At 42.1% G+C, this 11932-nt stretch overlaps 1 protein-coding gene across 2 annotated transcripts in view; it reads right to left on the bottom strand.

The window, feature by feature from the left end:
* klhdc3 (kelch domain containing 3) overlaps positions 1-11932 on the bottom strand; it is a 36856-nt gene that overhangs the window by 24469 nt on the left and 455 nt on the right. Inside the window, exon 1 of one of the 2 annotated variants that reach the window (XM_031871601.1) lies at positions 1004-1090. The exons of the other annotated variant lie outside the window; for it this stretch is intronic. The gene's annotated coding sequence lies outside the window, so the exon portion shown is untranslated. Of the gene's footprint in view, positions 1-1003; positions 1091-11932 lie in introns of those variants that run through there. 2 annotated transcript variants of the gene reach the window in all.

Raw genomic sequence — 11932 nt, 5'->3', positions numbered from 1 at the left:
CCCCCCCCCCCTCCCCTCCCCCCCCCCCCCCCCCCCCCCCCCCCCCCAGTCTTATTCCGTCTCAATGACTCACTTACTCGCTGACCTCCAACCTTTACTTGCTCATATAAATAAACCCCCAGAAGACCGTTCAACATAACATGTGCAGCAACGCAGGCGAGATCTTGTCAACAGGCAGGTTTTAGTGGAGTATTGGTTTTGTCGTAATTCTTTGAGAGCATGCTGTGAAAGCTGCCATGTAAACTCAAGACCCCCCATGGATTCAAGAGACTTCTCAAAACACATACAGTTACAACGTGAAGGCAACACTGCCGCACCTTTAATGCAGTAACCCGGTTCCCAGCTGTTTTTTCCTGCCTACATTAAACAGCAGTTCTTTGTCACGTAAAGTTAGATTTTGAGAAGACGTGCATGTTTGGGAGGGAACCACCTGAACAGGATACTGTTGATATCACGACTAGCCATGGCACTGTCAACTTGACCACAGTAGCTTAGTAGTCAGTAAGACTCCGTTAACTCACAGCAACATCAGTGTGTACTGCTGCACAGGGCTGGGTTGGTCATGTACATTGTGGACGCACAGATGGTTGTTTGAATGAAGCTAATCTAGACCCGGTGACATTGAGCTTTAACACGGTTACCACAGTCCAGTCAACGCCTCGTACACTTGCTAGCTGACGTTAGCTTTGAGACAGGAGCGGCAGCCTGGGTCGCTTGTCTCACAACATCAACTTTAACAACAACCATGTAACGCTAGTAGCGTTCCTGTATCCAGCTCTTTGATGACTAGCGCGTACTGTGCAGGAGGAAAAGCAGCTGCTAGCTGGGCTAATGCTAACATGTAGTAGCTACCTGATGTAGCTGTTAGCTAGTTAGCTAACGTGAACTGAATAAAAACGGCCTGCGAGAGTTACCGCACCGGCGTTTGTTTCCAACCTTGACAAAGTTACGAACTGGTTAGCTAACAGACAGTATTATCAACATTGGAAAGTGAGTTAGATACCTTCAGGTCGAGTCGGTTGTGGTTAACTGGTGTGTAGTAAAAAGCAGTGCTATCCACCGGGAGCCACTACCGACTCCCTCGTGACGTATTTGCGAGCGAGAAGCGTCCGCTAGCGCCCCCTGTCGGCTGTTTTCAGTCTCCACAACATCCTTATTCACTCTGTCAGACCATTGTATGTGAACTTCGTGGGGGGGTTAACCAAAACTACCGTTTACTCTTAATACTAGGTCAGTATTCATGTTATACAACTTTAAGAAAGATTTATTTATTAGTTCTTAAAGCAGGGCCCACACAGCTGCTTCGATTTCAGGGTCCTGGTACATCCTGGCTCACTGTCATGGCTTTCTGGGACTCTTGAATAGGATGGAGTCACTTAGTTACACCTGTACTTTCCTGCTATTCCTATACAGGTATTTCTCTGCTGAGAAAAAGGCCTTACCAAAAATCAACTGACAAAAAGTGAGCCTGGGAGTTTTTGGGGCTAAGATATAAATATGGAGTTTAATACAGTGGTCCCGACCTGGGGGTCAGGACTATAGCCCCCAACATAAATATCACTATTTTTTTCTTTTTTTTCAGTGTGAAATTCTGGGTACTTTCACCTCCCTGTGCCGCTACAATTCATTCAAATGAAACAAGGAGAAGGAGAAATAATATATATACATATATATATATTTCATTATTCCACTTATAACTCACATCCACATTATGGCCCTAATCTGTTGTCACACGTTAATAAGGTTGATAACAAACCAGTAAAGAAAGATGATTGGGTTGATGAAACCTCAATCAACAATGTTTATGGCTGCAGTAACCCAGGTGACTATTTCTGTCACACACAATAGCATAATTGCGGCAGTAGATGGCACTGTCACACACGTCTTATATTGCTCTCGAGGTCAGCGGCCTGTCAGAATCAAACACGACCAACATACTTTTAAGATTATAATCCCTACTTTAGTGTTATTGGTCAAATAACAGTTGGTCTGGTTGGAGTGCACTTGAGCAATGCATTTAATAATCTGTGTTGCCTGCTTGCACGTCTGCCACTCATGAGGACTTGCATGGTCAGTTACCAGGCAGCATCCCTGGAGATCTCAGTGCTTTCAGATGGTATGCTCAGCATGGTGAGCATACTGACACAGGCTGGAGCCCATTTTATCTGGCGCAAAGCCAGTGTATCTAACCACTACATAAGCCCAACAGCCTCAAGTTATTCCAGTGTAAGATTGTGGTCAAAGTGGGACGTTTTTGCGTATGAGATTTATATTTTATATACAGAAAAGTCCTCCATCTTGTAACCACTTCCAGCTCAATGCTGTCAATAAAAAAAAGAATGTGCGCTTTGGCAGCTTGCCTGGCTTGAAAAACCAAAAAGCCTTCATCTGACCTAATCCTACTGTACTGTGGTCCATATGACGGAGCCAAAGGTTGAATGTGGAGGAACTTGCTATTTTGCAGCATGTGAAGCCTGTCCGATATATTGAATTTTACTGGAGCCCCTTCAATCAGCCCGTTTCACACGTTTGGACTGTAAATATGACACATCATGCAACCTGCTTTTAAAAGCATTGCATTACAAAGGAGTGGGTTTAGTGTGGTCAGCTTGGTTCCAAATGCTCGGGCTGAAGTGAAAGTAGAGCCTTGTAAATGGATTATGGCACTGAGGAGCCACGTTACAGCTGCCATGGATCTGTCCGTATCACTGCCCAGGTCTGGACTGCTTAGGAGGGGCTTTGATTGATTAATTGTGTGGCGGCATTCCAGCACCATGCCAGCTGCAAGTCATGCACAATGGTGAGATTGTGCCTGGGGCACCCAAATGACAGCTGCCCAGGGCTACCCCTTGGAGCTCCAATAGGTGATTACAGACCACAGATGAACACGCACCAAAAAACAGATTACGGTGCACCATAGGTGGTAGATTCTAAATTTATCATCACTCAAACAGTGAAACTTTGTAGATTATTGAGCTGTCTAATAGCGGTCCTTTCTCGTACCATTACGCAGTTGGGGTTAGATGACGTTATTGTCTGGAAGTGGACCCAGGAATTTCTGGAAATGGCCTGAAGAAAGTATATTTAAATGATCACATGTCTTGGACACCGGATGCTATTTGTGGTAATTGTTTTGTTTTTGAGCTAGTATATGCAAACCTCATGTTGTATAATGATATGGGATATAATACACTAATATTATACTGAGGCACCTTCTCCTATTGGACTTTGTGACTGGCCCCAATTTAAAATATTGGAAATATTCTGCCTATTCACCAACAAAGAGAAAAGGAGTAGAGCTTGTTTATTACTGAAAATGACACATACAACTACCATTATTTAGTTGTTCCAGTAGCTGTTAATCTCATAAACATTTGAAGGTTCCTCTCTTGCCTCGCATCTCTTAACAGAGGTGATATTTGAAAGAAGTAAAAAGTGAAAAACGTGAGTTTCTCAACACACTCCAGCCTTGCCCAGAGAAAGTAATCCTTTTCAGTGGCGCCCAGCCTGTGCGGCCTAAACAATCCGGCCTGCCATCCCACCTGTCAGCATTTGCACAAATTGCGTCACCCATCTGACCCCGCTGTGCCACACTTTGACACATTTGCTTCGTGGTGTGTTTTACAAACTTTATAGCCAGCACATGTGGTGTCTGTCTGTTGTTACGCCTTGACAGAGAGAACAGGAGTTGCCCAACTGCAGCATAGCTCTGCGAGTCAACAACAACTGCGAGAACCAACTGTTGTGTTCTTGGGCTAAACCCAATGATGGAAGAGCTTTGCAATGCGTTGTGGCAGAGGAAAACACAGCCTCTACTTAGAAATGGCTCATTTGGTTAACCTTTTTCTGCAGCATGGCTCATGAAAATCCTAAGTGTGCTGTTATTATGAACAGTAAAAGCAACTCCACGCAAAATAAACCAATAAATGGAAGGGAAGGGAAAGAAACGTTCACCAATGTCGACATCAAAAAGTACTGTTATAGTTCAGTAAAGATATTTGCAGCGTTATTTTCACCTGCTTCTCTATTATGTTTAATTTTTGTATGGAACTTGACTGAAAATGTCTGTATCATGTTTTACAATATAAAGGACATATCTTGAGGTTCTTTCATAGTTTCCATAGATTTCAGTTTCATAAGCACAAAGTAAGGTATAGCAGTAAAGAAATAAAGTCTTTCATAATATCAAACACCACTACAAAAAAGTGCATTTACCAGCTAAGGTCAGTGCATCAAGCAGAGATATTCCCCGGATGTTTGACGTACTGATTACACTTCCTCTATAGCCGGATTAGGTCAACAGCGTTAAGCAGTCCAGAATGATGTCATAGAGCATGATCTAACTCTGTGGCCAGATGATTGAATCATACATTTTCCTTTAATTTGGGGGTTATTAAATGAACAGAGCTCCTCTCTGAGTTTCTAAAGAAGAAGATTGGTATTGGCCTCGGTTCATTTTCTCGCTTATGGTTCATTTGAATTAGGACTAAAATTAGTGCTTTGTAGCAGCTTTTTATTAGTTAGGCTATGTTACTGATTACCAATTAACCGACAAGCCATACTTTATGAGCAAAGTCATGTGGCCCGTGCAGGGAGGCCGGTTATTGGACAAAGCTTCAAATCCAAAACAGATGAGTGATTTGATGTATGAGTATTATCATTTCACTCTGGCCATAAAAACATGCAGAAATCTAGCATCAGTTAAGATTGGTGTAAGTAGGTTCAAACCCTTTTGAGAGCTCTGCAGTTCACCTCTGGCCTGCAACACAAAGGTGATTGTTTGCTAAGCTTCATTGAAACTGAAGTTCTGCGGCTTGTGTTTCTGGAACACACCAGTGTGTGTTTGTTTTCGTTTTCTTTTGTGGTTTGTGCTGATTTTGTTGTGGCTCTCTCACCTCCACCAATAAAACCATATTAAGTGTAAGAAATGCTCCCCCTAAACCCATAATCTCACTAGGAGGCTAAAAAGTTTGTTTCCCTGCATGTTTGTCGTCCGCATCGTTACATTCAATTCTTCCACATGCTGGTTGATTTTTGTGACGTTGTGTTGTTGATGCAGTTCAGCTTCTGTTTTGTTGATGGTTATAAGCATTCTCATCATGTAACGATGAATATAATAATTACCATCCCACAGGGTCTTTCAGACTGGGCCAGCAGCAGCATTTTCATCACTTTAATTATGTGGCTCATGTTCTATTTTTGACTGAATAGAGCGCCCCCTCCCCTCCCCTCACCCCTCCCTCACTCCTCCCTCAGTTGGGACAGTTGCTTGGTAAATGCAGAGCACCTGTTTTAAACCCAATTGTTATCCCACGCCCTATCGTAAAACAGTCTCACCTGCTCCTATCATCCCCATTTGATGCTTGAATAAAGTAAAGTTTGATGCTTGTTGCTCTCTCCATGAATGCATCTTTAACCGGGAATGGGCAAAACATGGTTTAGATGTTGTCTCTTTAAAGCAACAGTTTGACTTACAAAAAAATCATGTGCTTTTCACAATACAGACATGTGTGTAACAAACGACCCCAAAAGAGGCAGCAGTCTGGGTTATTCGACAGTGAATAGGACTTTGTGAGCACCAAAGCCCTGCAATGGGAACAATTTCTGCTTTGTCACTGGTTCTGCAGTTAGATAAAGGTTATTTCAAAGTAAAATGTCCACAGGGACTTTGTGAAACTACAAAGTGAGCATCCAAGTTTTGTCTTTTGGTGGCACCACAGAGGACCATGAGTGACTGTATACTTTCTAAAAGCGTATAATGTCTGCTTAAAAATTCCAATTTCCTTTCTATGTGTTGCAAATTGTCATCACATTCTGGAGACAAGTATCTCTCAGTTCTATTTGTAAAAGTCAACCACTGGTGTTAACGTCTCTGTTATAGTGTCGGCTGCATTTTAGCATCAACTAGCCATAGCTCAGTGTCAGCAATGAGCTCATCCGTTCCACTAACAGGAGGTGACATAAGTGAGGCAAACAATAACGCAGAACTTTCAGGTGGGTCCAGCGTGTTACGTAAAGCCCTTGGGGCCGTTTGTATGTCAAAGCAGGAAGAAGAAGAAAAAAAAATCCCATTTGCCTGTCGTGTATTGAATCCAGACACTTTGAGGTATAACGATGTCCTCACAGTGTGATAAAAATGAGGGGTGACCCCACTGCTTTTCAAGAATGTTTAAGAACATCTGGGAACATTTTTGCAAGTTGTCTGTGTACTTATTGGTATTTTCTTATTTACCTCTAATTAGAAAATGTCAGAGAAGAATTAGCTCAACTAAAACATAAACTAAACTGTAACGGAATAGTGGTGTTCAAAAATGACTCAAGATACTTTGGCTTGCCTATATTTTTCCATTTGCCCGAAGCACTCAGATGAAGCGATTTTCTTTCTTCTGCTGTTTCTCTCGTGAAGTTTTGAGGTACTTCATGACGATTACAGAGCAGATCCATCAAATGTCTGGACGTGTAAATGTTGAAATGTAAATATATACATTCACCTCTATCTTGATTCTGTGTTTCTGCATTAGAAATGTTTAACAAGCCTTTCCACTTGGCAACACTTGGCGATTCAGATGTCAAGCACACGGGCAAGCAATATACTCCAGGCAGGTTGCAGCACATGATTAAAGTTCCTGTAGCCTATGTGATTAATAAATCACACCGTCGGGTCAACAGAGCCTCTAAATAAGGGCTCGAAGGCACCAAAGCTGCTGCTGGAATGACATCAGAGGTCAAATGTTAAGCCTCCCTCTCAAGGTGATTGATACTGTTGGAGAGGGTAAAAATAAGGTTCGGCTTTTTTTGTTATTCAACCTTTGATATGGGGGAAATTGCTTCCTGCTGCCGGAGCGTGGTTACCATGTGAATCTATGATGTCATGTGACTGAGTGACCTCATCCCGCCATTCAGCCTGACTGCCACCTGAGGGTGGCTTCAAATTGCATTCAGAGAAAAGCACAATAAAGGCCTGTATGACACAGTGTGTCCCTGCTTGCTGTGCCCCCCACACTGGAACACTGATCTGCAGCAGTGAGCACTGCTTTCTAAATGGCTATGTTTTATAGATTCCTTTTTCATTACAGATTTAAAGAAGCAATGTACAACATTCAGAGAGATAATATAGCAGTAAAACACTATTTGCTGTGTAAAGACATATAGCGGAGGAATCGGCGTCCCGAACAACAGCGTCATCGTGGAAGCGCTGTGCCACCCTGGGTCCCCCCCCCCAGGTAAACACTGTTAGCTGTCAGCACGTTTGCCGTAGGTTGTACTGTTAACGCTGTTAGCACCTTTGGCTACAAGCAAATGGCTCGAGCGTGGCCATGTTGAGAGCCATAAAGAATCAAACGAAATGTTCTAAATCTTGTATTATGCACCTGTAAATAACTTTGATCTTTTAGCTAAACACTGACATCATGCCCACAATGCCAATGCAAACATGCTGATGTTAGCAGGTATGGTTACCATTTTTACCATCTTTGTTTAGGAGTAACATGCTCATATTTGCAATATTTTTGAAGATATTTGGTCATAAAACAAAGTATTCGAGAAATTCAATTTTTGACATGATGGTGCCAGATGAAGTTAAGGGATCCAAAAGTTACTACAACTGATCCTCATGACATGAATTTCTGCATTAAAGTCCATGGCAATCAATCCAAAAGTTGTGGTGACATTTCCTCATGTGTCAACCTTGTGGTGGTGGTAATAGAGGAAAAGTCAGGGGATCACCAAAATTGATAGGGTTCACCCACTGAGGACCATGAATGTCTGTGCATACTTGCATGGCAATCTATCCAAAAGTTATTGAGATATATCTGTCTGGACCATCATGGCCATCCCTGGAGGCATGCCGCTAGCGTGGCTAAAAATTCAATGTATTCTTTGAATTCCAAAACTTTGCTATTACAGCCAAGAAAAGTCATTCAGTTGTTCGTTCCCAGTGACCCGTATACTTGTTGAAAACAAACGCTCACGCAGATGCCAATCTGTCATCAATTGGCCTCCAGTCCAGAAACACAAATTCCCTTGCTGATCTGTTCATTGACTTGCTCAACAAGCCTGAATGTTGACTTTGAATTATCAGCTTTTTCAAGAGCCAGTGAAAGCCTCTTTTGATCTTTAACATTCTCCAAAATCACTTGTTTCTCAACTACACTCAATGATGTATTTTTCTAATGTCGTGGCCAATTGTTATGGTCGGACAAGAAACTAATTTAGGAGGTCAAAACAAAGACTCTCTTGTCTTAAAGCCAGGTCTGACTCCTGTCTTTAAATTTGAAGCCTGAATAGAACAAATATTACGGGTTTCATGTTTGCATTGAGCAATACTGCAAAAGGAGGCCAGAGATGTCAGCGCAGCACCTTTTTAACAAGCCTCTTCGCATTCGTTTTTTTGGAACAATGCCTGCTGCAGTTTGAAAGATGAAAAATATATTCGTCATGGCAGACGGTTGGGATTCATTGTCTCTGCTTGCCTCTTCCTGCTGTGTGACAAACCTGGCACTGTATCTCTCTAAATAATGAGTACTGACTGACTAAGCTGGCATTTCGTTCGGCATATGATGTCATGGCTCTTTATGGTTGTGATAAGAGTGGACATGCTCAGAAGAAACATGTGAAACAGGACTCCCACAATGAAGCGCCACAGGTGTGTGAGTGTGTGTGTGTGTGTGTGTGAACGTCAGCTGAAAAGCATGCAGTCTCATTAGGTAAAATAGCCTCAGGTGAGTGTGGAAACTAGGTGCCACAATTATATTAGAATTAAACCAGTGATTAAAGGGGTTGTTCATTTAGTTGACAGGTATCAAGGCTTTTATGTTTTTAAGTTACTTATGTCATAAACTATGTTGCGACCTCCAGCTGTATAGATTTGGGGTGGGTAAAACTTCACGAAACCCATGTGGACATCATGTAGTAAATGCACCTTTAGTAATGTGTTTATATTTCCCGATGTCCATAAACCGCAGCTGTCATGTTGCTGTTGCACAAATCATTTCATTGTTAATGCTGTGTATTAGCTTCAGTGGCTGGAGTACAAAAGCCCACAGGCGAGACATCTGAGAGAGGCTAGGTCATTGTCAAGATGTGGGTTCAGACTTGTGAGCTAAGAGCAAAGGAATTTGATGCTTTTTAGATCAACAGATAAGCATTATTACAAATGTGTGAGTTCACAATTTCATTGGCACCATGCCGCATTGCCTTGAAGGTTGTGTTTCATAGTCATTCACAACTTTAATTTTGTCTTTAGTCTGTGTTTCTTTCTATTCAGATAAAGTACAAAAAAAAATAGCTGAACTGGTTTAAATATGCACATGTTGCTTGAAGTCTTTGCCAAAGACTTTATGTTTGAGATAGTCTGTTTATGATCTGTCTGTCCTGCTCGTAAAAACTTAAAAATAGGGTTTTGGGCCACAGGACAAATGATTACATTTTGGTGGGGATCCAGGCCTAGCATCTGACATTAAACAATACAGTTTTAGCCTTAACTATAAAAGTAATAAACAGAGACTTGATTCTAATGACGAAGTTTCAGTAAAAATGAAATTGATAGAGAATGTTTTTTCTATGTAATGTTATTTGGAGCTGTTGGGGTTAGAGCTCTCTGGATGCTGTCTACTTACTAAAAAGCTCGGGCCAAGTACGCCTAACATAACACAAGTATTTTCATTTTTCTGTTCCTTTCATATCAACCATTTTTAAAACTTCAAATCTTTTTCTTTTCCTGATCATGATCCAGAGCTAAAACCCAATCTTATCTGTAGTGAAACTTGACCAGGAGGCCGATCATGCCTTTGTGATGACATACACCAAGTGGAAAAGTACAGACCCCCTCTTGCCCCCATGCATATTCTCTCCTCCGCCACAGCTATCACTCTCCTTTCATGCGGGCTGCCTCAGTGACATCACCCCTTGAACTCGTCTTCAAAGTCGTATTTACTGACTCTTATAAAATGGAAGATATCTAACAAGGGCGATCGCCGACCAGGGCCTGTGGTGAGCAAGCATCAGGGTTTTATTATCATCTTGGGAGGCAATGATATCAGCCATCAGGCCAGAACCAGCTTGTCTTTTAACAGCCAGGACGATGGCACAAATGAAGCGCCATCAGATGAAAGCTGAGGTTTGAATAATTTGTAACGGATGTGGGCAGCACAGTTAAACGTTACGCACAAGATGTGGATGAGAGCTGCGAGGAGGGAGGAGGGACTTCCAGGGTAAACAACATACGGAAGGTGTTACAGTAGCCTAATCTGGCTCGGTTGGTGGAGGTACGACACCTGGTTCAAATCTAATCAGACGGTGACTCTGTGGGCAAACAACTTTCCATCCTTTGTAAATGTTTACAGGCTAAGTGGAAAACAGGCTTTACACACAAAGTGTTCAGCAGATCTTACATGATATTACTATGCAATGTGTCCACGAACCTGCCAGCCATTTTATTGTCTTTTTTTTAAAGGAGTTGTAAGCAGTAGTTTGATGTTTTGGGAAATATGTTATTAGTTAGACCTAGATGAGATGATCAGTACCACATTCGTGTCTGTGCGTTAAGTACTGGGCTTGAGCCAGGAGGCCATTAGCTTAGTTTAGCTTAGCATAAAGACTCTCTCCAAAATAAAAAAAAACTTTAAATTGTTAATTAGTGAGCTTTAGAGGGGCTAACTATTAGCTTAGTTTAGCTAAAATAGCAACTTCTGTTTAAAGCTCTTTGTAGCTAAAACAAATTATTGCTATTTTTATCATTTGAAAATATAAAAATTCATTCCACCATCATAAGATGCTTCCTGTATATACATCTTACACGAGTGTTGCACAGTATGAAAAAAATGTATGATTTTGTTATTCATAGGGGAGATTAAACAATACTCTGTTACATGGATGCAAACAGTGGAACAAATTGCAAGTTCTGTATACTTTAATGTGTTGGTGTCAATGTTATACAGTCGGGTTAGAAAAGTTTCATGGGGTAAATCAAAGTTATGGATTTTTGATTAATTGCTTTGAGTTCATTTCTAGGTTCATTATCTTCTGACACGTGATGATCCTAAATTAAAAAGAACCCACATTTCCAGCCGTTCCACTTGAACACAACCAACATTTCGGCTTGTGGTGGTGTCACAGTCACACCGTGTACCCACTGCTCACATAAATCGCACACTTTTAGAGCCCAGCAATATGAGGAAATGGCATTTTAAAGTCAGCCAATAACCCTTGAACTCCACCCATGCAGCCTTCCGTGAACACCGCCCAGCCTGCGCAGAATTTATCTCTGATTTCAAGCTGCAACACATTAAAACTCTTCCTTAGATGACTTCATCACGCAACCAGAGCTCTTTTAACGGCATCATTAACCATGTTGTCTCCGGGGCTACCTCTGTCAGACGGAGCCCCGCTGGGGTTGTTGTCCCGCTGTTGGCTGTTCTAGCCCAACTCAAACAACAAAGCAAAACATGGTGACATCAGAGCGCATGAATGAATATATTTCATTAATGTTTCTATTTATAAATATCATGTAATTTCACTACATGGGTAGTTTTGAGAGCTCTAAAAGTGCAAAACACTGTCTTGGTTTTGTTGTGAGTGTCTGAGCAGCTGTACTGCGAGCCATTCAACCAGGTGCTGGGGGTCAAGTCAGAGAGCAGCTGAGTGAAGAGTGCGAGTTTCTTTTTTGGGGAAAGCTTTCACCAGTGGAAGCAGATTCTCCGCTCTCTGCTCCCTGCAAAAATATTTTCCCTGCTGTCTGCTCTGCTCAGTAATCCCTGCTCCCCTGACACACGCACGCCAAACCCTGCCATTCCAATCAGTCAGCCCGACATGTGCTCTGTTGAACCCTTGCCACCGTCAAGGAGTGGTAGGGGCCATCGTCTGCTTGACTGTAATTTGCCCCCCTCCACACACACACACACACACACACACACACACACACACACACACACAC

Source organism: Anarrhichthys ocellatus, unplaced genomic scaffold (assembly GCF_004355925.1).
Source record: "Anarrhichthys ocellatus isolate YVR2014 unplaced genomic scaffold, GSC_Weel_1.0 scaffold3, whole genome shotgun sequence".
NCBI lineage: Eukaryota > Metazoa > Chordata > Actinopteri > Perciformes > Anarhichadidae > Anarrhichthys > Anarrhichthys ocellatus.
This window is presented reverse-complemented; position numbering and strand designations above follow the sequence as displayed.